General features: G+C 37.8%; 1 protein-coding gene across 9 annotated transcripts in view; it reads right to left on the bottom strand.

Annotated features, from left to right (window-relative positions):
• The window catches only part of LOC120418805 (cell adhesion molecule Dscam2), a 167859-nt gene extending 153260 nt beyond the window's left edge, over positions 1-14599 (bottom strand). For 7 of the 9 annotated variants that reach the window (XM_039581289.2, XM_039581294.2, XM_039581299.2 and 4 more), the window contains exon 1: positions 13390-14599. The gene's annotated coding sequence lies outside the window, so the exon portion shown is untranslated. The remainder of the gene's footprint in view (positions 1-13389) is intronic. The other 2 variants (XM_039581290.2, XM_039581300.2) reach the window with 2 other exon arrangements.
• Positions 14600-25378: the final 10779 nt, after the last annotated feature.

The raw sequence follows: 25378 nt of genomic DNA, 5'->3' as shown, positions 1-25378 counted from the left end.
ACGTCAAATGCGTAAGGGTTTTGGAGTTGATATGTTTATCAAACAATTCATGTATAAAAAAAAAATTTTTGAATAATTTTTGAGTGTTTTCTATACTTATCAAAACAAAGAAAAAAGATCTCTTGGAAGTTTTTTGCAGCACTTCTTAGAAAAATGTGTGTAACTAAATCTAAACATTTTTTAATTTTTTTGTTTGTTTTCTACAATGAGATTTAGTCAATTTCGCACAACTTTCTAGAACAAAACTAATTGTTTTACCCATATGCTGACGAGATACAGGCTTGGGATCAAGTCTCCCCGGGGATCAAGTCTCCCCACTCTCCCCTACACAGTAACAAATAATGTAAATTTGGAAGCTGTAATTTTGGAAGATTGAATATTTCCTCTTTTATGATGTAATTTTACCTCAATTTAGACTGGAAAAGTGACATTACACCAGAAAAGTGGTAAAATTACACATTTCCAGAGGTAAACATACACCTTTTTTTCTGACATAATAGATATACCCCTTCCCAGATGTAATATTATCATGATTTTTTTTCTGTGTACATGCCCGAAAACATTTTTATTATACTCGGAACTCCGGCAACCATATTCAACCAAACTTCGGAACAAATCACAGAATGGTCAGCCAAGGGTTGTTATTAGTTTACATTGCGTGCTCTAGTTGTTGTTTATTCAAGGTCGAACATTAAAACTTGTCAACTTGACTGAAACGCGTTTTCTCAGAACGTCATAAAGCGACGAGCGTCAAGATAGACAAGCACGATCACGTCGATTTATTAGCTTTGGATATGATCCTAATTGTCAGCAAATGTAATATAGATTGGAGAATTGAAAAATTAATAAAGAGGTACACAGAAAAAAATAATGTATATCTGGAAACTTTAATTTTGGAAGGTTGAATATTACCTCTTTTATTATGTAATTTTACCTCAATTTAGACTGAAAAAGTGACATTACACCAGAAAAGTGGTAAAATTACACATTTCCAGAGGTAAAAATACACCTTTTTTTCTGACATAAAAGATGTACCCCTTCCCAGATGTAATATTACCATGATTTTTTTTCTGTGTAGTAACATCTCGCAAACGACATCTGCAATTACTTCAACTGATTATTTATAAACTATGATTTCGGATTGTAATTTTTTCATAATAATAGTATTTGAAGTATCGTCTTTTGTTTGAGTTTTAAAAAATAGTTTCCACAATGATCTAGGCAACAGCTAAATAAGATAATTTTAAGAGCCAAGATTTTCCTTAAAATTCATTTAACTTTTCAACTTCCAACCCCTCTAAAAAGTTGGAACGGTGTTTTCGACTCGCTGGTTTTCGAGCATAACTCAAACAATCGGAATGATTCGTTTTTCCAGTGATTTGTAAGGATGTCTAGACTATCCTAGAACTTTGCAAAACACGATTTGATCAAAATCGTAATTTTTGCAATCAAAAACATCGCCCGAGATTTCGCGGAGGCAATCGTCGCAAAAAAATACAGATTTGATCCAATCGAGTTCTGCCAAGTTCTAGGATTATCTAGACATCCTTACTATACACTGGAAAAAAGAATCGTCCAGATTGGTTAAGTTATGCTCGAGAACCAGCCAGTTGAAGTTACCGTTCCAACTTTTTTGGAGTCTCGGGCGTCCGTGTAAGTTTGACATGCGTTGGGCGTTCCAGTGTTAATCCATATGATAAAGCAATTTATTCATTTATAATGTTGTAGTGTAACAGTGAAACGATGTTAATCCGCTGTTTCACTATTCCATCCCACAGTAGAACCAAAAAGGAACATTCCTTCACTTTTCCCAACAATCCTTTTTTCCTCGATCCACAAATGATTTTCTCTCTCGATTTGCATTCATTAACACTCTAATGTTTCCGCCAGTCAGTCAGTATCAGCAAGTGCATTCGCTCTCTCACATTTTCTCTCTCTGAGACTGCTTTTTCTCTCTGAACTTTCTTCGCTGAACGAATGGATCGGGAAAGTGGAGAAGGAGGAGGAACAAGGTGGGGGTAGAGTGTGGATGCTACCAGAGGACGGTCGACCAAAAGGATGGAAAATGCCCATCACCATCGTCGCCTTCTTCTTCAGTGGCAAAGTAAACATCAGCAACAGAAGTAAGAAGGAGGGAGCTTTTCCTCGATTCCAACTTTTTCTTCCATCATACGGCTCATAACACCTGTGTTGGAAGGGGGATTTCATTTTACTAGAGCGGTGCAAGATTCTCGAAGATAATATTATAGTTGAAATAAATCAGTCCAATTAAATTTAAAGAAAGTGCTTTACATTATTACAATTTTTTAAAAGTTTATGCTTTTTAGGTTGTTAAAATTGCTGTTAAATTTGTTAAAACCACCCTATTATTAAGTTCTATTCATTGAAGGGTTAGAGTAATTTGCGAAGCATGTCGGGGGTGAAAACAGGCCCGCTCAGTTCCATTATCGTGTCCGTTCGCCTTCTTGCAATAGAAGTATAAGCTGGTGTCGACAATACACGTCGCTGTATAATAGGACCGACCACCATCACCACCACCACCCTAGTGGAAAAATATGTATTGTGAGAGGGTAAAAGTAAGAAAATACCACAACAAAAAAAAGGAAAATTCCTGCATTCTCTTGACAACGATCGGTACGCTCTAATACCACTCCATTAGCATAAAAGGATGCTGCGTGTGAGCAAATGAGTCCCGTCTGCTAAATACACTTTTGTTTATAGATTGGTCAATTACCAGCGGATTTTGACCCAAAATTACGGGACGCGAGATTTTTTCAAATCTAAATAAAGTTGTTTATGGACACCCTAGGGTTAATTTTTGAAGTAAAACGGAATCGGAAGAACGTGTCCTATCGTCGTTCTTCACTTAAGGACATGCCATAAATGAAGTCGATACACTTTTGTCAGCTTTTTTAAGTTCAATAACCCAAAAAATCCGCAAACTTAACGTATCCTCACAAATATTTTCCAGTCTGTAAACACAAGCAGCAACTGAAGAGTAGCTTCACCTTCTGTTTGTTACAGCTTATGCATAAGCATGGAGTCTTTTCTTCCTGTTTCGCCTTGCTAGTGCTGGTTGACTATCCTTTTTTTTAGAAAAGGTCCCAACATTATAGCAGCCTCAACAATGGGCAAAAAAGAATAAGATAGAGACTGCCTAGGACTCTTAGTACTCAAGCTATATCGATACATAACGATTGGTTGGTTTTACTTGCTTCGCAAATTTAGCTGAAGTCGTTGAAGTTTGTTATCGTCACTGTCAATGTTAACGAATTAAGTTGAAGGCATGGGAAAACATAGTGAAAATAATTTATTAGTTGTGGTTTGGTTAGTGGACCATCCAAAAACCACGAGGACACTTAAAGTTCCAAAAGTTGTCCACGCTCCACTGCCGTTCTACGCATTATTGTCCCATGTCAGTTTCGGACGATTTTGACTTTATGACACTTTTAAGTTTAGTCTGATGTGTACTTTAAGAAAAACACATAAAATCTTGGTACTTTGTTCGGAAACTTATTAAAAACAACACCAAATCTGTTTGTCCCATCGTTAAACTTCTACGCATAATTGTCCCACCAAGTATTTTCTTACACGTAATCATTAGTTTTACGAAACATTATGTCTTGTTTACCTGTAGTATACCAGGAGAATCACAAATAAGGGTGATAACCTGCTAACTGGGGCGATTAGTGACACATAGGGCAAATAGGAACTTACAGGACAATTATGCGTAGAACGGCAGTCCATACAATAAAAGTTTTTTTTTGTGGACAATTACAGAATACAGTCTAGACTTATCCGAAGGTTTGTATGGGACTTCAGATAATCGAATCGCGAAAAAAAACGTTTTTTCTTTTAAACATCAAATTCAGGTTATGCGACCCCATTTTAGTCAAAATTGGGTAGTTGACTGCCTATTAAATAATAAAATGCATTTTTTTCAATTTTTCGTTACTGCCATATTGGGCGCCATTTTGGATTTTAAAATTTTTAATCACTTTAGCGTAGTTTAAGGGTCATATTTAAGCTCGACAATCAAAAATTAGACCTTCAGATAATCGAGTCTGGGCTGCATGTAAAAACATTGAAGTGTTTTCTATAAAAAGAAGTTTGAGAAACAGAAAAAAACTAAAAAAAAGTATTGTTAAACCGTTGAAACGTCACTGGAGAATGTGTCAATGTATTTTTTACTGCCCATCTTCGCACAAATGTCCCATGTGTTAAAACAGTAAGCTGAGCAAAACGCAAGGTAAATTTGTATCTCACGTAAGGCTGGATTTCCTCCAGGCTTCTAGAACAAAGTATGTACTGCATATTTTTATGTTTTATGAAATAACACACAGTTTTAAACCAAATTGCATCAATAATTCAAAAGGGATCAAAAAATGGATTGTGACTATTATGCGAAAAGGGGCAGTAAAAGCTCTCCCATTTTTCCGCATCAAACTGAACAAAATCGAGCGATAAGTCATTTCAAGGAAGATTTAATGTACTTTTCAAATCTTTGATAACCTACGTAAAAAAGCAAAGCAAAGAAATCCGCCTACACGGTATTTTGTGGTCACTGTTGCAAGTGGTAAGTCACCCAAAACCTCTTCACCACGGGACCTGGCTGTGATAACCTACGTATTTCTTTTAAATTTAGATCAACATTTTCATTAAACAATTACCATGACAAAATTTTGAAATTTCAAATAGATGGGGTTTGTTTGCATGATTAAGCGATTTCGAACCGATTCTAACCCCTTTTAAAAGTTTTGACTTAGCCGGGTCTACAAACAATTTTGGAAGATCCAAACAAACTCAAAAGTCTTCGTCGATGGAATATTAAGTGTTGCTGCCTAACCGTGTCACCTGATAGGTGCGATCATCTATCAAACTTTCCACCAGCAATTATCATTCTGGCAGCACTCAAGTTAGTCGCAAACCTCCGTGACGATGAAGAGCAAACCGGTGGTGTACCCGTCCATGGCGCCGTAGCAAAACTTTAAAGCATCTTTCAACATCAATTAACTTCCAGCGAATTAAGCCGTAGCGGAGAACAAGCCCGCCAAACTAGCGCACATCGCTGGAGCACGTTTTTCGTCCGCAAAACCCTTCACTTCTTATCGGATTGGAGGAGAGAGAGCTTCCGTTTCCGCTTCTGCTCCTCCCTGCTCTCTCTCCTCTGAACCAATTGTGCGGAGCCGGAAAGTAAGCGCGCCAATGTCGGAAATAGATTTAAAATTTACATATTAATTAAAAAGCATTTTCCGCCGTCATCTTTGCTCTGCTTTACCGTAGACATCGTTGTCCCGACAGGCTTCACTGCTTTTCGTTTTTACCCTCAACTAACCCTCTTGGCAGCAGGGGCGATGCTTGATGGCACGGAAATTTTCGAACCACTGCGCCACTTATTCCACTCCAAGAGCCCGGCATAGTTCTACAACACTGCGCGGTGGCGGGCTTCATCATAACCGGATACTCCTGCAAGGTCCTGCGGCGGATCAACAACGGAGGATCTAGGTCGCCACCAAGAGCGGTACAGAGAGGGAGAAAGTTTTTCGAGTAGGTGCGGGTTATGTCCGCGGACCTTCTAAATCCCACGCAGTGACTGCTGCTGGCCGAGACTAGAATAAATACCGCAGTTTAAATGAACCGAAATTTAAATCTTTAATTTAATGCGCTCCATTCAGCTAGCTTGTGCAAACTGTTCTGCATGGAATGAATTTTATTCAGAAGCAGTTAGTTTTGAAGTTTTGTGATTATTCAGAATGAATAGTCCAGTGTTAAAAAAAACTTATTGATAAAGTTTTAAATGTTTTTGAATATGGTTATATTTAATTCATTTGAGACAAATCGAGATTTCTTACGTTTATCCATACTTCTAATCAACTAATTGATCAAAATTTATGCAATTTTAATGTCCTACAGATAACATTGTCAGTGTCGCAGAAAAATATGTTTTGGAGCTCAAATCTAAATGGAGTATTGGAACAACCATGGGTGTAAGACATTTTATAAATTATTTTTCAATTTTGTTGAGTAGCAATTTGACCTTATTTCTAATAAGAGATCAATTATTTAAACTTACAAAATTTGCTTTTGTGCAAACATTTTTGAGGGGGTAAAATTAGTTAAATTTTTAATTATATAATGTTATCATCAAAAGCCCAAAAAAACAAAAATGTTTTAATGTGGTTTAAGTTGAAGTATAAATTTAATGTAGCAATGCAGCAATTCCCCACGAAAACAGCCGCACGCAAAAAAGGAAAAATGACGAAATCGGCAAAAAGTCGACTTATTCGCTAAAACAGCGATTACTTTGAAATTTAAGCAATGACCTATAGTATAGATACATGTTTGGGTACCAAAAGTTGCGTATTTCAATTAAAAAAAATGATGCCCAAACATGTATAGGTCATCGCTGAAATTTTAAAGTTATCGCAGTTTCAGTGAAAAAAGTCGATTGTTTGCCGATTTCGTCATTCTCCCTTTTTATCGCGCTTCGCGTCTAAAAACCACGGTTTTATTTTGAAAAAATCGTATCTCGGAATATTGAAAACATAATGTCACCATTTTTTGATATGTAATGTGAAATTATCCGAAGAATCCGATAAACAAATTTTCAGACTTGAGCTTTTTGGTCACGAGACCCTAAGCATTTTAAGTTTTTCTTTGACCTTTTCAAAAGCTAGACTAGATATTTGAAATTTTGAACTATTTTTCCTAAAAAGCCTATCTAATACCCTTTTGTTTGCACCCAAGAAAGCAAAATTCGGTTAAAAAGGTGCAAAGTAATGATTTTTTTGAAAAAAATGTGGTTTTTGCGAAAATCGGAGAAAATTGCCATTTTTCAGACCAACCTAACACGGCGTAGGGCACCTTAATGTCCAAACAAAAAAAAATACGGGTCCAATTATTTGTACTTTTTTTCGAATCATGCTGTTTTCGTGGGGAATTGCTTAATGCTGGTTTTGACCTTGTGGTGAAAAATGGGATCGAAAAGCGGCTCTGTTTATAAATGCCAAAGCGGAACATTTTTTTCTATTCGCCAGAAGATGCAAATATTGTAATCGATCATTCCAAAACTGGTCATAAAAAGATTCATTTTTTAACAATTTATAAAAGGATGCAAAAATCGGAGTTGTAAGAACACACGTTACGCATTCTCTCTTTTGATCACCCAGGCTTTGATATTTTTTTTATCAAATTCTGATTTTTGTTCAAAAAAAAAGCTTTTCGACATAAAAACAAACAGAATATCATTAAGGAAACCGTGCATATACTGAATACTGTTTTGTTTTTCACTTTTCCTCAGTGAAATTTCTAGATTTTTATTACCTATAAATTCGACATTTTTCAGCTGTTTTGGTTCATTTCATAGCTATTTCGGTCAATAGTGGACCGTTGACCCTCTCATTTAGCTCGAACGTCGGTTGTTCCTATTTAGTTTCGAGTCAAGTTGCTTAATTTATCAATATTTCGATTTTCTTGAGTGGAATATTCAGTCAAACCAAGGTCGAATAATTAAGAAAATATAAACATGTCAGCAAACATTGTTCTGGATGATGGCATTGTGATTGCATTCATTTTTTGCTCATTGGCAAGGTCTTTTGACAACGTTTTCATCAAAATATCTAAAAAAGTGTACAAATAACCCTTAAGTACTTATTACTTTTGCTATGATGGGCCACATGACAGATCTGACAACGTTTTCATCAAATGATCTGAGATTCGGCATCAAAAAAGTATGTAAATAATTTTCAACTTTTGATAAGTATATCAGGTCTTCAATCTTTTAAACTCATTGGAATGGTATTTTATATCTTTTTAAAAAAGGTTCTTACAAAAGCCACACTTTTTGCAATCTTTCTACATCTTTCGACTTTAGTCAAAATCGTTTTTGCCTTCCTCACCTTTCTATGGAAAGGCTAAAAAAATCACTAGAAAAATGAACTTCTTAATTTGACCACCTAGACCCACCTACAAGTATGTACTATATATATCGACTCAGAATCATGTTCTGAGATATTTGTGGATGTGGTGGGTGGACACAAAATTGTCACTTGATTATCTCCGGATTGAATTTACGAATTTTTACCGTTTTGGTCTCATTCGATCTCCCTTGGGGTCTCATAAGTCTCTATTTAAAATCAGCAAGTTTAGTCAAGTACTTCAAAAGTTATGCTACCACACACATAGACACTTCTCGATGTGTATCCTAGGGTTTGCTGTTTCCTTCCAACAGGAATCCTTGCACACTTTAGATAGGTGTTTACTAACATTCCTTCCGTTCCCCAAAGGATAGCTTGGATCCGCCAAGGACCCCCTTATGCCCTGGTTAGTATTACACGCTCATCAAAAGATGAAGGCATAGTATCTCCCGTGATGGAATATTTTAACGCGGTTTAACGCGCAAGCAAACAGTGGGATAAGCGTTGTGGAGCGTCCTAAAAAGCTAATGCCAGTGTTAACATCCCACCACACACATAGACATTTGCCTAGATATTTATCGTGAGTAGATAAGTATACGTGAAGTTGGGTCTAGGAGGTCTAATTGAAAAGTTCAATTTCAAGTGATTTTACAGCCTTTCCTCATTGAGATGACAAAGAAAAAAATATACCTCATTCAAATTGATGGAAGAAATTTATAAAATTCTGTTAATTGAATCAATTGACAAAATCAGAAAAAAATCGTTCATTTTAGACGAAATGCTATATTAAACTGTTCCAATTTCATTAGTGTTATGTTCACTCGATCGATTGGTAATAATTTCAGACAGCAAAGCTCCTGCTCTAGTAATGTGACAGTTTACAATAAATAATGAAGCACTACAAATAAATTGAGCGTGTATTTTCATTTCCCATAACGTAGAAATTGCCAGTGCCATTGCAATTAGGTTTCCCTCACACTCTCCCGGTGAAATGGAATCGATGTCGATACCAGAGAGAGTATTTGAAACAATTGTGCAAAACGCACATGGCGGTCATGAACATCAAACATAGGTGTGTATTGTATATAAAATGCACATGTTCTGTGAAAATTACTCTCTTTCTGTCTCTCCTGAACGCATCTCGTCGTACACCGTATCCGTATACTACATCTGTTCGATGTGTACAACTCTTTTCAACGAAACATGCGCCAACAAAACGGCTGCTCTTCCCTCAGCCTCAAGTCCCGGACGACGTGGTCCACCACTCCCGATGACCATTAATCGATGCCCCTACGGAACGGCATTATTCAAAACGGTAGCTTCCGGTACTGAGAACAAAGGTTTCCGTTTCGAGCTGAGACTCGTATGTTTTTGTGATACACGACCTACCATCGACATCGTGACTAGAACAATTAATCCTTACGGCACATACGTTTGTGACACTACAACTCATGTATGAATGTGTACTCTCGAACCCTGCCATTTTGCAGACATTTAACGGACACATCATCCTACTGGTGCGGAAAATACTATTCCATCGAGTTTCATCGCGTGGAAATGAATTTGCAATTTGATCAATCATTTTGCCAACGGCGACGGCGAGCGTGCGTAAACGTGCGTCGTGAGATGCACCTGGTGTAAAAACACGTGTGCGTATGCGTGAATGCTTGATGCAACTTCTGTGTGCGTGTTAATCGTAGACGGCCATGCGTGACACTGCTGCCGGTTTAGATCCGGTTTATTGCTGATGCTGATGCTGCTGTTGTAGTGTTGGTGAATTTTCCCACGCATCCGTTTGCGTACGCAGGCGGCAGACAGTGTGCCATGACCTCCTGCAACGTTCAAGCGATAGGGCAAAGTGACCCTGCACGTTTAATTTGAACCTTGAATAATCGACTTTGACATGTTGAATGTTTATCGAGCCGGTACAAAATGAAATGTTTTGCGAACAATTCTTGGTAAGACCTTCCAGGTTTGATGAGTTTCAAAGGGGGTACATGACCTTCCTGTACGCACGGCAATGCGCAGAGAGTTATTTTCCAATATAATGTGAGAAAAAGGTCGAGGAGTCAGTCTAGGCTCGGCTATCCAAGTCTCGCTCTATGAAGCTTCAATAATAATTTTCGGAGGTTTCGGTCATTCGAAGTTCGATTATCCAAATTGTTAAGTTTTTTCTTTGCACAAAAATGTTTTATTGTGTTTTAACGTTTACAAACGAATGTTTCAAGCATTTGATCCTAGTTCTATCCACTATCAAAAAAAGGGAAAACAAACGTGCATCAAACTTCAACCAACAAAGGTAGTTCGGTGCAAAACTTTGAACCTGTACCCCAATATTTTCCCCAGTACTGATGCAGTATCCAGGCGTAGATAACACCAACAACGTCCCACACCATGCACTCACTTTTCGGACATGATTCCGGCACCTTGGCGGGCATGTGTCAGTATGTTCGGACAGAACCGGATGCGCACCCACACTAATGACAACGGGACTCCAGTGAAATTGCACATGACCACTGAGTACTGACCGCTCCGCTCCAATACATGCACATGGCGTAGTTTCACCATTTCGGGTGAAGAAAAATTTATTCAATGCTTCAGGATAATGTGCAACCATGCGCTATTATTACCTTTCTCTGTATACACTCTTGCACAAAGCTCCTACCACACTTGGTTCTCGAATGGCAATCTTCTGGTCCACGGAGAAAAAAGAGTTCCCAAAATCGTGAACAAGCGTTCATGAAAATGGGAACCACGAACAAAGTGTTCAAATTTCATGGTACGTTTTTCAAAATCGTACCATGGGATTTGAACACTTTGTTCGAGGTTCCCATTTTCATGAACGCTTGTTCACGATTTTGGGAACTCTTTTTTCTCCGTGTCGGTGGGGTCATACCATACCATGATGAGAAAAAGGTTTAACAGTAGAATTATCGCGAATCTGCGATTGTAAAATGTTCATGATTTTTTCACTGTTAAGTTCAAGGGAAACTTCTATTGGGAATTTATTTTTTTAAATTATTTTATTTAATCCCGTCCAACCCAAACTTCCCCGGCCGGTTCACGTACAGTCCAGGTTATTCAACTTTAGCCACACTTACAGGCTGTCGTAATTATTTCTCAAATGATTCAAAAGTTTTAATATTTAAACTGTCATCAATTTGGTGGTTAAAAGTTGGAATTCCACACACGTGTTGCATACCTCAGAGAGTTTGAATGGATTCTCATAGTTTAGTTCTCAGATGTTTGAGCAAAAGGTCAGGTAAAATCCAATGTTCGGTGCAACGATCAATATAGGCCACGGTGTGCTTCGTAGAACAAACTTAAGACAGAAAATTCGGCAAGGCTGATGAAAGAAGGGCTCTTTCCCGACATTTTGCCTAGAGCAACTTTTTTTTGAAGATTTTTTTCGATTTTATAGGAATTTTCTTGAGAAAAGTCGCTGAAAATCGATGGGTTCATGTGCATATCCATCAAATTTCTGAAGATTATGCCTTAAGAGACTCCTATGAACATCGTTTGAATGGGAGATAAATTCAGAAATTTTGGAGAAAATCACTATTTATTTTACGAAATTGGGTATGTATATCTCTGCTTTTATTGGAACAAAATTGATATTATTTTATGGAACTTGTTCAGAAAACTGACCTCTACAGTGTGATTGATACGAAAATGTATTAAAATGTCATAGTGGTATATGCCAGAGGATTAAAAAAATAATGTTGGGAACCTTTTGGGTAATAAATAGCTTTTAATTGAAATACTCTTAATTTAGCACTGTTTTATGCTCAAATTTCTATCCGAGCAATCAATTGCTGTAATTTCATGACAAATTGTATAAAGAAAAGATTGTAATTCGGTCGTTTTGACGTTTCCAACTTGGATTTTTGGGTTATTTCAAAGAATACCGTCAGTGGGGGTGCCTATGGGTCAAAAAACGATACACCTCTCGTAATTAATAACAAAAAAAATTTAAATAACATCGAAAATCTTTCAACGTAAATTTGTTCTTAGATAGTTTACTAACATTTACTAAATGCCAATAGTTTGAAAATTGACTTAATCCATAAATGGGTCAAATGAAACTAAAATGACGCTCAAATGCAACAATATGGTAAAAACAAGTCATTCAACAGTGTTTCTTGTTCGAGGGAATCGTATTGACATGCTACAATGTTTGAAGTAGTATTTACAAACATTTGGGTAGTTCTCGAGCAATTCCAACAAAAATATTGGAAAAATGATTTTTCGAGTGGTCTTTTTTTGGCCAAAAACGTACCTCAACTTTAGGCAGCTGCCAAAATAACAGGATTTGTGTTAGGAACGAGATTTTTTCAAATACATACATTTTTTGGGGGTCAAATATTGGTAAATTATGTAAAAAGGAGTCTTTTAAGGCATATTCTTCAGAAATTTGATGGATGCATATGAACCCATCGTTTTTCAGCGACTTTTATGAATAAAATAGACCTCTCGACGAAATATTTCGGTATACCCCACAAAATGTCGGGAAAGAGCCCTTCTTTCATGATGCCAAATATCAGACATGCCGATTTTTATCTTGATGTTCTCAGAAAAATTCACCGTGTAGGGAATGATTTTTCCATCTGCAAACCATATTTTTTTAGATATTAGGTCTCTTCATCGTCAAGAAAGCATGAAACCCAGGTTGTACGTTTTGCTCATTTCACTAAATAAATTCAAAAAAGTTCACTAAAATTCAATTCTGTTGATTGAAGCGTGTTAATGCGAGTCCAAATCTGAAGGGTTTATTGACTGCGATTAGTTGAAATAGAGATTTTTTCAGCACGATAATACGACGCATGATAATTACGACGAGGGCTGAAAAAAGACAACTTTTGCCTCGAGTCCTATACAACATTTTTCACAATTCCAAAAAGCACCCTTTGAAGGGAATTTTATTTCAATTGCGTTTAGTCAATTCACCGATAAAATCAAAACAATATTAAAAAGTATTACTTTTCAATACACGTTAAGTAGTTGAATTTTGATAAATGTGAGTTTTGTTTCATTTGAATGACATGTCGAGCGCCCAAAGCATGACATACAGAAATATCTTCCAGTATAAAATATTTTAAAAGATTATTCGATTTTTAGGTAAAACTACAAATTATCACCACGTAAACTTTCACTACAATTGCACATCACTAATTGAAAGCTCAAACATTCACTTATTACCAATGCAATTGAAATGAAGTCAACTTATCCTACAAGCCTGCAACAATGGCCCGGCTCAACTGACCAGGAAAAAATCAATTTTTCTTCGGTGCAGTCCATCTACTACTTTGCAATTACGCATCCAGCAATTAACGACAACTTCTCAATCGTTACGGCCAACGAGCTTCCCACAGCGAGAGGGAGAGAGCACGGAGAGCACGTTTTGCATAAAGACAAAAATCTCCGAAACTATCGATTTCTTGCATTCCGACATCCCCCTCACATCCCGACTCACCTCGTCACGGAAGCTGCAGCTGCTGCACTCACTGCACCAACACATTTGCATGCATCATCACAATCTCACCACCATCATCGTCGTCGGCCATTCCGTGACACACGTACACACGCGCACTGCCAAAGATCCTCAAAATGTTAGTCAATTAAAAATGCATTTCCTGTCTGCTGCCGTAGTGATTGAAAAGTTTTCACTTTGATTTTTCATACTTTGTTTAAAAAGGATTTCCATTCCCCATTTGGATCCTGCGGTTTTCCTGGAACAAAAAAACTTTTCACTTTTCCTCTCCCTTGTTGCGGTTTCCAATTAAGAAGTACGGAGTAATTATACATTCAGTACACATCGTCCCTTTTTGGCTTTCCGAGACATTGGCCGCAAAACTTTGCGTTTTCCACGATTTGTGCTGCTGCTCAAATCCTATCAAATTGTAATTTTCTCCGCCGCACACCGGCTCGTAAAAAAAAGAATGAACGGGAAAGGTTTCTTTTTCACCGCAGCACATAAAATTCTTCACCGAGGGAAAAAGAAAGCATATATCTTCAATTTAGTGTTTTCACATTCAACAATCTTTCCCGGCATCTCGTACGTTTACTGTTTGCTTGTTGCCCTCTTCCCCTTAAGACACACTTATTCGGCGGGTCACGTCGCCTATTTGATGCCAACAACCCACTTGGCTAGGGATGTCCCACTCCCCCATGTCAAGGGGGGCTTCTTTCCCGAAACGCTTCTATTTTGGTTCGATTCCGACTTTTCCTTGCGGCGCTTTCACACTCGATTGCCTCCGTAATCAAACAAATCCTCGAATTTCTTGTGCTTTTTTTTCGCACCACCACCTTGCGTCTTTTTCTTGTGCAACCCCACTTAAGAGGAAACACCGTCTCAGCAGGAGGGGGAGGCGGTCCGGATTCAAGAAAAGGGTTGCAATTTGTCCGTTCGGAAGCAAAACTTTGGCAATAGTCTTGAATTATGAGATTTTAATCCTTTTCTTCCATGCCAGACACATTCGGCCAGACACAAAAGTAGTAAGTAGCGCTTGTAGAGAGATTTTCTTCGCCCCCACCTTTTGCAGACACACACACACTGCACTTACCGGGTGCCTAAAGCCAGAGTCTAAGGGACCGACCGACTCGCCACTGGCAACACTTGATCAAGGAATGAGGCCTCGTCGGTTTTTCAATCGACGGACCGCGCTCGGCGGATACCTTGGGCCACGCTCGGTGTGAACTACCTACAATATCATACTATACAACACACTACGACGACGACGACCGCACACAGCATCATCATCATCCATCCAGTCTCTCTCACGCCGTAATGCAAGCAACTCTAGGATTGATGAGGAGAATGAGGAAAGGGTAGTACCCATTCAGGACATGCCGTTGCATAGTACTAATACGACACCATCTCTCACAGCATCCTTGCTCACCGGGGTGCAGTCAGGGTTGCAGTTGTGATGCAGCTGTGGTGTTGCCAATTTTCGTTACTCAACTGTAAACAAAATTGGAACATGTCATTTTATGGGAAATTTAATTTATTTCTCAAATCTACTAAGCTAAGCTTGTTAGCATATGCAAGCACAGAGGCATCTTAGTATGTGCTCGGTAGCTGCACAAAATTTTAAACAGCCATTTACGAGACAATTATAGAACTCAATTATGCAGATAATTAATTGTAATTTTCAGTTAACACCGCTTTTTATACCATGGATTACACCGACTAACGAAATTTCCACGGTTCTGGGTTCGTGCTTTCCCTCAAGTTGAGCCTGCGCAATTATTTTTGTCAACTTCAGTTTCAGTGTTATACAATGCAATAGCTAAAAAAATATGCTAAAGAGTTATATACATGCACGAAATCACAAAATTTCATGTTTCAGAAAATTTATTGACTCGACTAAAAAGATGATTTCCAATCACTCTTGACAGTTTCATGAAGATTGTTCACTATTAAACTGAGTAAGAGATGAGATGACGTCGGTCCCGGTTTCTCCTGTCTCGTCAGAGGCGCTGAAGCAGAAATCCCACGTTAGAGGAAGGCCATGCCCCGGGGGGCGTAGAGCCAATAGTTTCGTTTTAAGAGATGATTTGAGCCCAAAATTTTGCCATGCACAAAGCGAACTGTCAAACTTTCTGAACGTTTTTCTCTAAACACCGAGTTGATTTACGGGTGCGATATCTCGAGATGGGATGGGCCAAATTGGCTGAAATTTGGGGTGAAGACTTCCAAGACATATCCCGCGTGCATAACGATTTTTTTTTTGAAAATCGGCCTTCGTCATGCTCACGGGAACCGTTTAACGAGGCTTCACCAGCATTTAAAGCCAATTTGGTCAAAGCAGTGTTGAGATATCGTGGCACTCATTTTTTAAACTGTTAACTTCAAATTGCTATATCGCGGCAATGATTCAAACAAATGTCTTCAAACAAATTTTGTCAATAGATGAAAAGATATATTTGAATGTCCTGCAAAAATATTTCAAAAAAGTTTAAATGTGTGCTAATACCAACCTCTGACATTTTTGATGATTTACATATATGTAACCCCTTAAGCATTTTTCAAAGTTTTTTTTTAATTGAGCACTTCCATTCGAGCAGTTTTTGCTTTTTTCTACAATGTATTTCTTATGGAGCGAACTGTCAAAAACTGCTCGACTGCGGGTGCTCCATTCAGTGGAATTATTTCTATCAAATTGAAATTTCGCTTTTTTAGACCATGACAACATGCACGATTTTTATTTCACAAGTTACTTTTGTAAATATTTAGTTTGGAGATATTTATGCAAATTAATTTGAAAAGCAAGAGAAAAGCAGTTTAACGGAATCGTCAAATCAACTGATAGGAAGTGAAGAAAATTTCTCAAAATAGAACCCGTATTTTTCAGCAATGAGTATTTTGTGCCACGGGCCTCTACTCTGTGTCTCTTTTCTTTTTTTTTGTTTTTGCCGTGAAAAATCACTAGCCCTAGTCAAATCGTTTTGGCTTGATTCGCAATATTGACACTATTGTAATTAAATTTAAAAATTAAATTTGTCTTTATAGGACATTCTTATAATAATTACATTTAATTTACATTTTAAGTGGTGTGGCTAAATGCTCTTCATCTTTGTTGTATTTTTCGTTTTATTATTATTGTTCACTTTCATCCATTTACTTCAAATTGTTTTACATTTTTGCATTGAATCGAATACATTTGGGTAAAAAAGAAAAAATCACTTCAACAACTAATCCTAACTTAAAACTGAAATAAAAATTCTTTTAATTATTCAAAATCAATAGAACGAGTAAACTACGAACTGTATTTCAAGATAAATCCTCCAAGCGTTCTTACTTGTTCCTGGCGAGTTTTGCAACCACGCAGTATTGTTGTCATCTCGATGAAAATGTTCAAAAGTTCTTGTGGTGAAAACAAGTCACTGCTGCCTGCATCCGTTGATGTTGGTTGGTTTTCCCTCAATTGCTGACTGAAGCCAGGAGGTGTTGTATTCTCTGCAACTTTTTGCGGCTGATTCAACGGCAATGGCTGCAGATTTGGAACCACTCGAGTAGATCCTGCTCCTGGTGACGCCAAAGCAGGAAAATCCACGTCAGTGAATGCTGGTGGTGTTTTGCGACGATTTGGTTGGTGCCTCGTCGTCGCTTGCTGCCGAATTTTCACAAATTCAGCTCGTTTTGGGCAGCTTTGATTCTTGGTCGAATGGTCGCCACCGCAATTGAAGCATTTGGCTTTGATGTTCTCGTTGATTGTTTCGCTAGCTTGAGTTTTGTGCTCACCTCCGCAGGTTGCACAACGACTCTTGATGAAACAATTCCTTCCACCATGTCCAAACTGCAAACAGTTCGAACACTGTGTCACGTCACGGTGCACTGGACGATAACGTTCCCAAGTCACGATGATGTTGAAAATTGCCCGAACTGCTTTCAGCTCAGACGGCGTTGTCAATCCTTTCTCTAGATGAACCAGGTTGATCACGATACTTGATGTCCTTGTTGTGTCTCGTCATCTTGTAGACTTCGATCACGTTCAACTTAAGAGTTTTGAGCTCTTCTTTCAACACACTCACATCCATGTCGTACAGGCCTCGGAGGACCTGTTTCATGGGGCGTTTACCTGGATCGTCATGGCTGTAGTATTCAATCTTTGTGATGTTCAGGAAATCCCGAACGTAGTTGTAATCCTTTCTGGTAGGTAGCAGACTTTTGAGTCCATCAGCACACAAGCGAATGGAAGCTCCAGATTTGATAAACCCGGTCAGCCACTTTCGCACCGAGTCCGATGACGATGTTTTCACAAAAATGGGTGGCAACTTTTCCCGTCGTTCAAATTCTTCCTTCTCGCTCACGTCCACAGGGAGGGTAGCGAACTGGTTTCCAGACGAATTTTGAGCGTCCTTGCTCAAACTGCCTGGCTTTGCAGGTAGCGCTTCGGCATTCTTTAGCTTCTTCAAATCTGCGCGATCCTGCTGGTGAGGACCGCCTCTTTTTCTTGCCGTGAGGCATTTTTTGCACTTTTTAGCACCTTTCAAGAGCTAATATCGAGGAGTACCTTACTGATTGGTGGTCCACAAAGGAATGGCACCTTTGTATAAAAAAAAACTTTTCTTAAATTACTCATGTCAAAAACGCTTCCCTATTGTATGAGTAATTATGAGCGACTTCAGCGATAAGCCAGAAGCCGCAATAGGAAATCGACGCTGTTTTACCATCTTGTCTAGACGAATCTCGAGATTTTCAATTTCCCGAGAATCGAGAGTTGAATTTGGCCATTTCCCGGGAATTCTCGGGACCTGGAAGTTATTTTTTTTTACCATGCTAATAGTGGCAATAATTTAAAAGAAAAGTAAAAAATAAGTTTTTTTTATGCATTTACTTACAATTGATTCTTACCAATTATATGAAACGTTAAATAAAGTATCCTCATTACTTAGAGGAACTATATCTACCTTGTAATATTTTTTTTCTAAATCGGCAGACACCAGATTGTTTCTTGAGCTTTTTGGGACTCTGGGACTGACTGGGAATTTTAGTTTAAAATGTTTACGAATATTATATAATTTCTCAGTATCGGGATATTTGCAATATGATAAAAAGCGACTCAAACAACAATTTAAACTTGTTTTGTAAATATTCATTGAAAAACTATTTACAGTTATTGGGGAAACCCTAATGTTTACAATTGGCGGACAATTGCTTTACAAAGTTTGCCAGAATCTTTTCCCCAAATACAATTGAATATTGAGGTTGATGTGAAACACAAAATGACTTATTGACATTAAAAAATATATACCTTGATACAGCGAAATTTACTTAGAGACTTATGAGGATTATGAGGATTGCTATACTCGAGAGAGGATATGGAAATTGAACTTATTTTGAAAAAGCTTTACCCGCTTAGAAATAATAAATAAAAATCAAATTTAAAAAAAAACTTCAAATTTCATTTCAGAGGTGTTACTGCTTTTTATACTTTAAGGTTTATTTTGGATTCCACATTTTTTTGGCTTCTCTCAACTATAATTATTGGAATTAAAAATTTACACTTTCTGATTAAGAAGATTGGAAGCATTGGTTTATTTGAACTTAAACATCCAATGTTCAAAACAAATTAGAATTTTCCAAATAATTTTCTGATTAGTTTATATAATTTTGCTTCGATATTTATAAGTTTGAAATTTCCCGGTAGTTTCGAGCAAATTTCCCGGGAATCGAGAGGTCCAAAAATGGTCGATTTCCCGGGAATTTTCCCTCTAATCTTGGATCGGGGTTCAAACCCCGGCTCGGACCAACACAACTGGTGATCTTTTCCAATGTATCGTCACAATCTGGACCTTATCAAGACAACCTATGAAATGTTAACATTAACCTTAACATGTTAACATTAAGTTGATTAAAAAAATGTTACTGAATACACTTTGCAAATGCCGGCCCCGATACTCTTCATGGGTACAGGGAAAGATTCACTTACAAGGTAAGACAGCACGACAAAATTGAAACTTCATTCATATGAGAAGAGTGAAAACAAAGCACGCAGTTTTTTCGATTTTTGTTGAATAACTCCGGATGGCAATCGAATTTTGGGGATCTGTGAAGGTGAGGCATTGAAAGATGCACAAATTGGCGTTATTAACTCAATATGGCCCAAAATCCACGTGTGACAAGATAGCACGACAGTGACTTAGTAAAATCGTAAGTTTGTGCTAATATTGTCGATTTCCTAGAAACCTTCTTTGTATTTCATATAGTTTTGTTCACAGGAATTTATTAATCCTTAAAAATCTGCCTTAGTTACAAATAAAACCTTTTTTTTGTTGCGGTCTGTGATAAATGACTCAGACAAATCTTCCCGTTGAACTCCGTCAACATTTATGGTTGAAACGAATTAATGTGTTTCACGAAGATTTCTTCTAACAATTAAAGACGTGTGTGATTCAACATTTTAAATGTTTCAACCCTTTTGCAGTATCCCACGCCGTTACATAAAACATAGCACGTTTGCTTGTCGTAGTGCCACATTCCGGGTACTCTGCCGCCGGTAGTACGATACCAATCTCTTCGACGATGGATACAAATTTTGTCGAAATTGCACACTTGCATCCTTTCTCTCTCTCTCTCTCTCTCTCTCTCTCTCTCTCTCTCTCTCTCTCTCTCTCTCTCTTCGTTTGTGAATCTCGGTGAAAATTCTTCATCCATTGCATTGCATTGCATTGCATCGTACCAACACAATGAGAGACAGCCGCGTGCACCGATTCCACGTGCTCCTTGGAGAGAGGACCTACTCTTCTCGCTCTTCCTGGAGAGGAGTGTTTGAAGAGAGCACGAGAGCTCTAATGATAAGGATGCTGGCCACGGGTGATGGCGAGAAGGTGGACGAAATCACTACAGATCGATTGCAGCGTCAGAAGGTGAATCTTTGTGAGCGCATGTGGTCAGTGCGCATGTCCACTCATCGGACCCCGTCCCCCGTGGTCTCCTCTCCGAGTCTGTGGGGATCAACATGGTGCCGAGGACAATCATCATCACGTCGTCATCGTCATCATCGACTAGTACTATATACACACACACACACGGCGCTATCAATGACCCGCAGCATCCATGAATGTAACCGAAAACGGCGGCCAGCGTAGACAAGCAGCAGCACCTTCTCCCCCTCCGGATTTTGGGAAGGATCAGTAGGGCATGTCGGAGAGGAGCCAGGAAGGGATGACAGAGAGACTTCATAAATAAACTTCCCATTCGGTCACCCACCCACCCAAAACTCACACACGCACACTGGTGTCGACAGCAGTTACCGTACGAAATCTGATAAACATCGTTTGTCGAAACGTGCCACAACGCTCTATACAGATTAGAATGTCGATTGGCGAAATTCTCGATAATATCTGGGTCTCCCTGACGACTCTGTCCTACTCTAAAGAAGCTTGAATTTATAACCCTGACTTACAAAATTTAAACCCCAGAAAACCCAAATTTGCTGCAAGAGTGGGTTGGGGCTAATGGTTCCGGCTTTGACGGGGTTGCTGTAAGCTGTAATCTTCTGGGAACAACCAGAACACTAACTAATCTGCTTAATTTGATCGAAAACTATTTCCAGCACCACAGACCGGTACCGGATGGATGTGCTCCGACCACGCACACCACCACATCAATCTGAAGAGGCGCCCGTGGTCTGACACATAGCACGCGTTCTTGAGTTGGTGATTTAAAGATTTTTGGAAAAATGAAATTTGTTGTAGGGGAACAGCATCTAATTACAGCGTGCCTCTAATGTTGGCAGGTCAGAACTTTGACATTGAAACGAAACTATTGGCACTACGCCCCCCGGGGCATGGCCTTCCTCTAACGTGGGATTTCTGCTCCAGCGCCTCTGACGAGACAGGAGAAACCGGGACCGACGTTTTACTTCACCATCCGATAGAAGCTCAGTGGATAAGGCGGGAATCGAACCCGCGTCTCATAGCATCATCGGGATCGGCAGCCGAAGCCGCTACCCCTGCGCCACGAGACCCACACCATTGACATTGAATTAAAGCTAATTAAAAGAGCAATTCCAGCCCAAAACAGGAATTTTTTAGGTACTTTTTTCTCGACCCTCTCCGATTTCAATGAAACTTTGTAGACATGTTATCCTAGGAATATATAAGCCATTTTTGTGTATATGGCTAGTAACACTCGATAATGACATTTGAGAAGGGCGTACGTGTTTTCAATATTTTTGTATTTCGTAATTTAAATATTGCTGTATCTCGAAGCCGTTGCATCGTATCAAAAAGTGGCCAAAGACAAACTTGTAGGAAATTTGACGGGCTTTCCGAAAAAAATACACTGAAAGAAAAAAAACACTCCACTTTTATGAGATTTTTTGATTTTTAAGTTTAAAAGTTAAATTTAAAGGTGAGCCCACGATTTTTCTCGCTCAAATTTTTTTTGTGAAAATAGCCTAAGATGTTACAAAAAGACTCACAAAAAATGCAGGATGGAGCAGCTCACCTAAAAAAATACAAAAATCATTTATTGAAACTGTTTTTTTGAAAAGAGCTCTAAACGTCAAAATTTTCAAAAGCCGAATACAGGAATCGATTCTCCAGACAATTTTACATAAAAGTCTCCATATTGACCTTTGTCCTAAGTCCAATCCTTGTGAAGTTACAGCGGTTTTAAAAATAAAAATGTTGAAAAAATAGGTTTTTTGATGGTTTTTGGCAATTTCTATATGACGGACTTGATTTTCCAGTTTCGAAAATATTTTTACCGAAAAGCTCGTCCAATTTCCCATAAGTTTGTCTTTGACCACATTTCAATTGGATGTATGGGCTTACAGATATAAGCTAATTACATTGCTCATAATTCAAACATAACATTTTTTCAGTGTAGTAAAGTAAATTTACCATAGTTAATGATAATAAGGAGTGGAGGCGAATGGTTGTAAATGAATTGTTTGGAGTGATGAGTAATTTTTATTGTTTGCGTGCCTTATGTATTGTTTTTTTATTCTTGCTTAACAGTTTGCTGAAATCATTCTTATTTAGTTATCCAACAAATGATTTATTTAAACATTCATATAATTCCAAGATATTTAAGTTTCGATGCAAACTTTTTACCTTAAAATGGCTGTAACTCTTGACCCTTAGGTAAATAAATAGTAGTTTTTGCAATTCCGCTATGAAACTGTCAACTTTTTCTGTCCTTCTGGAAAAACGAAACGGCCTACTTTTCCCTACCCAAAATAACTGAATGGAAAATTAATACCTTTCAATAACAGTGCTGAAATGGGTGCTGAAAAGTTGAACTTTTCGACACTAGTATCAAAAAGTGACATTTTTCAATATTTTTTTGTTTTGAACGGTGAATTTACTAAACACATGAATGTTTGACATAAAATTCCATTCAAAAAGGGTAAGCAACTCGTTGCAAAACTTGATTTTTTCAGCACTCGTCGTATTTATCCAACTCGGTAAACCTCGTTGGATAAATGTACGACTAAACTACTATTATGCAACAAATTGCAAAAAGAAGATTTTTTCAGCACGAGTTGTACATTTATCCAACGAGGTTTACCGAGTTGGATAAATATGACGAGTGCTGAAAAAAATCAAGTTTTGCAACGAGTTAATTACAACATTTCTTGCAATTTTGAAAACGCTTCTTAAATGGAATTTTTTGTCAAACATTCATGTGTTTAGTAAATTCGTCGTTCAAAACAAAAAAATATTGAAAAATGTTACTTTTCGAAACAAGTGTTGAAAAGTTCAACTTTTCAGCACCCATTTTAGTGCAGAAAAGTAGAACTTTTCAGCACTATTATTGAATGGTATTAACCCAAGCAACACACTTTGTCAGATAAACGTATTTCCTAGCTGTTTGTATAACCAATTCGCCTCGTTATCACAACTTGTTCTACAACTCCTGTGAACTGGAAAAAGCGCACTTTTTTTGTTGTATAACTTGCCAGAAAAAGATGCAGGTTATCAGAGTAAGTTATACAAATGTATTTGACAACACTTTGCTATCTAACAAGAGATTCAACGAAAAAAGAGGGCGTGGTTTACGGTTGTGCTGTCAAATCAAAGCGCACACTGGAAAGGAAAGTTAGATAGAAAACAGCTATCTAACCGTCGACTAACTTACATGTAAACAAACGTTTCCTATTAGAATTTCAATCAACGACGAAGCTAATAAAAAATTGAATAAAAAAAAGAAAAACAATCATGGCGCGCATGTGATTAGTGTGAAATTCCCTGCATGGCGAACTTTTAGATTTTCCTTTTTTGATGAACTTCCTCTTTCCCAAGATTCGATCCGACGACTTCGACGACTTGTTGTTATCTCCACGGCAGGTCCAGGCGCTCTTCCGCATTGCTCCACGGGGCTTCATAGTGAATAAGCTGACCTAATCGTCAATAAGAAGGTTGCTGTCTGTTTTGTTAGCTAAAGAACGAAGGCTGTCATTGAAATTTAAGTTATATAAGTTTGTTTCAAGTCAGTTTTTATAATTCCATTATATAAATTTGTTATAACAAACCGTTTCAACTGTCATTTCGATTACCGTACCACGGAGTAATATTGAAAATCGGTTTGATTTTGATTTGTTGTTTTCTCTATCATAAACTCTATAAGCTGATAATTTTTGTAGCTTTTACAAGCGACATGTTTACAAATTAATCGGTCAACAATCGAAACTATTGTAATCTTCAATGAATACACATTGACAACAAATTCCTCATGTACAAATTTACACCACCTAACAACACGCAATGTCAAGTTGAATATGTATGTTGCGCATCAGTTATATTATCTATTCTCCGATAACATTTGTGTAACAAAGCGAGAAAACCTAAGGTTATTTGTAGAATGGTTGGCCACGCCCATTTTTCAGAAGATGCCGTCACATGACAATGTTGGATAAGCAGTGAAACAAACAGTGCAATATTGTTTTTATTCAACAAACTGTTTTCGTGTCAAACATTGCAGATGAGGGAACAGCATCTTGGCATATCAGCACTTTGACATTCAATTACAGCTCATAAAAAGTGTTTTCAAGTGAAATAAAGTGATAAATAGCTCAATAGGAAGTGAGCAAGTAAGTTTCTATCAAAATTGTTCCAAAATAAATTGTTTTAATAGTGAAAATAAGCAAATTGGATGAAGTTAGGAGCGATTGCATATTCCCTATGTTGTGTATAAAAGTTGGACAAGAGTGAAGTTGACTTTGTTTTAACACTTGTATGGCACACATCTCATGAGTTGCATTCGTCAGTTATACAAGTAGTGAAACAAACTGATATTTAACTAACGTTAACATTTTTTCTCATATGTTGATCCAAAACAGCTGTCTAACTATTATTCAACAGTCGACAAGTTATGAGTGCTACTTGGGAATTTTCCATTCTGTTATTTTTGATAGGGAAAAGTAGGCCGTTTCGTTTCTCCAGAAGGACAGGAAAAGTTGACGGTTTCACAGTGGAATTGCAAAAATACTTTTTTGCAATTCCGTCGTGAAACTAAATACTTTTCCTGTCATTTTTGAACGACGAAACAGCCTACTTTTCTGTATCAAAAATAACAGAATCGAATAGTAACCCTTTTCAAAACAAATGCTGAAAAGTTCTACTTTTCAGCACTGAAATGGATGCTGAAAAGTTGAACTTTTCAGCACTTGTTTCGAAAAGTTATACTTTTCAACATTTTTTGAATTAAACGATTCATTGACTCAATGCATGGACATTTATCCTATAATTCTGTTCAAAGGGTGTTTTCGAAATTGCAAAAAAAAACGTTGTATGGAACTTGTTGCAAAACTTGATTTTTTCATCACTCGTCGTATTTATCCAACTCGGTGAACCTCGTTGGATAAATGTACGACTCGTGCTGAAAAAATCCTCTTTTCGCAACTTGTTGCATAAACTACTATTTTATAGCTCTAAAAGTGTCCCAAATATTTCTCTGTTATCTTTGAAACTTAACCCTGAATTGCTACGTTAAATAAAATGGTTTT

The sequence above is a fragment of the Culex pipiens genome, chromosome 3 (assembly GCF_016801865.2).
Source record: "Culex pipiens pallens isolate TS chromosome 3, TS_CPP_V2, whole genome shotgun sequence".
Taxonomy (NCBI): Eukaryota; Metazoa; Arthropoda; class Insecta; order Diptera; family Culicidae; genus Culex; species Culex pipiens.
Note: the sequence above shows the minus strand (reverse complement) of the source record. Positions and strands in the feature narration are given on the sequence as shown.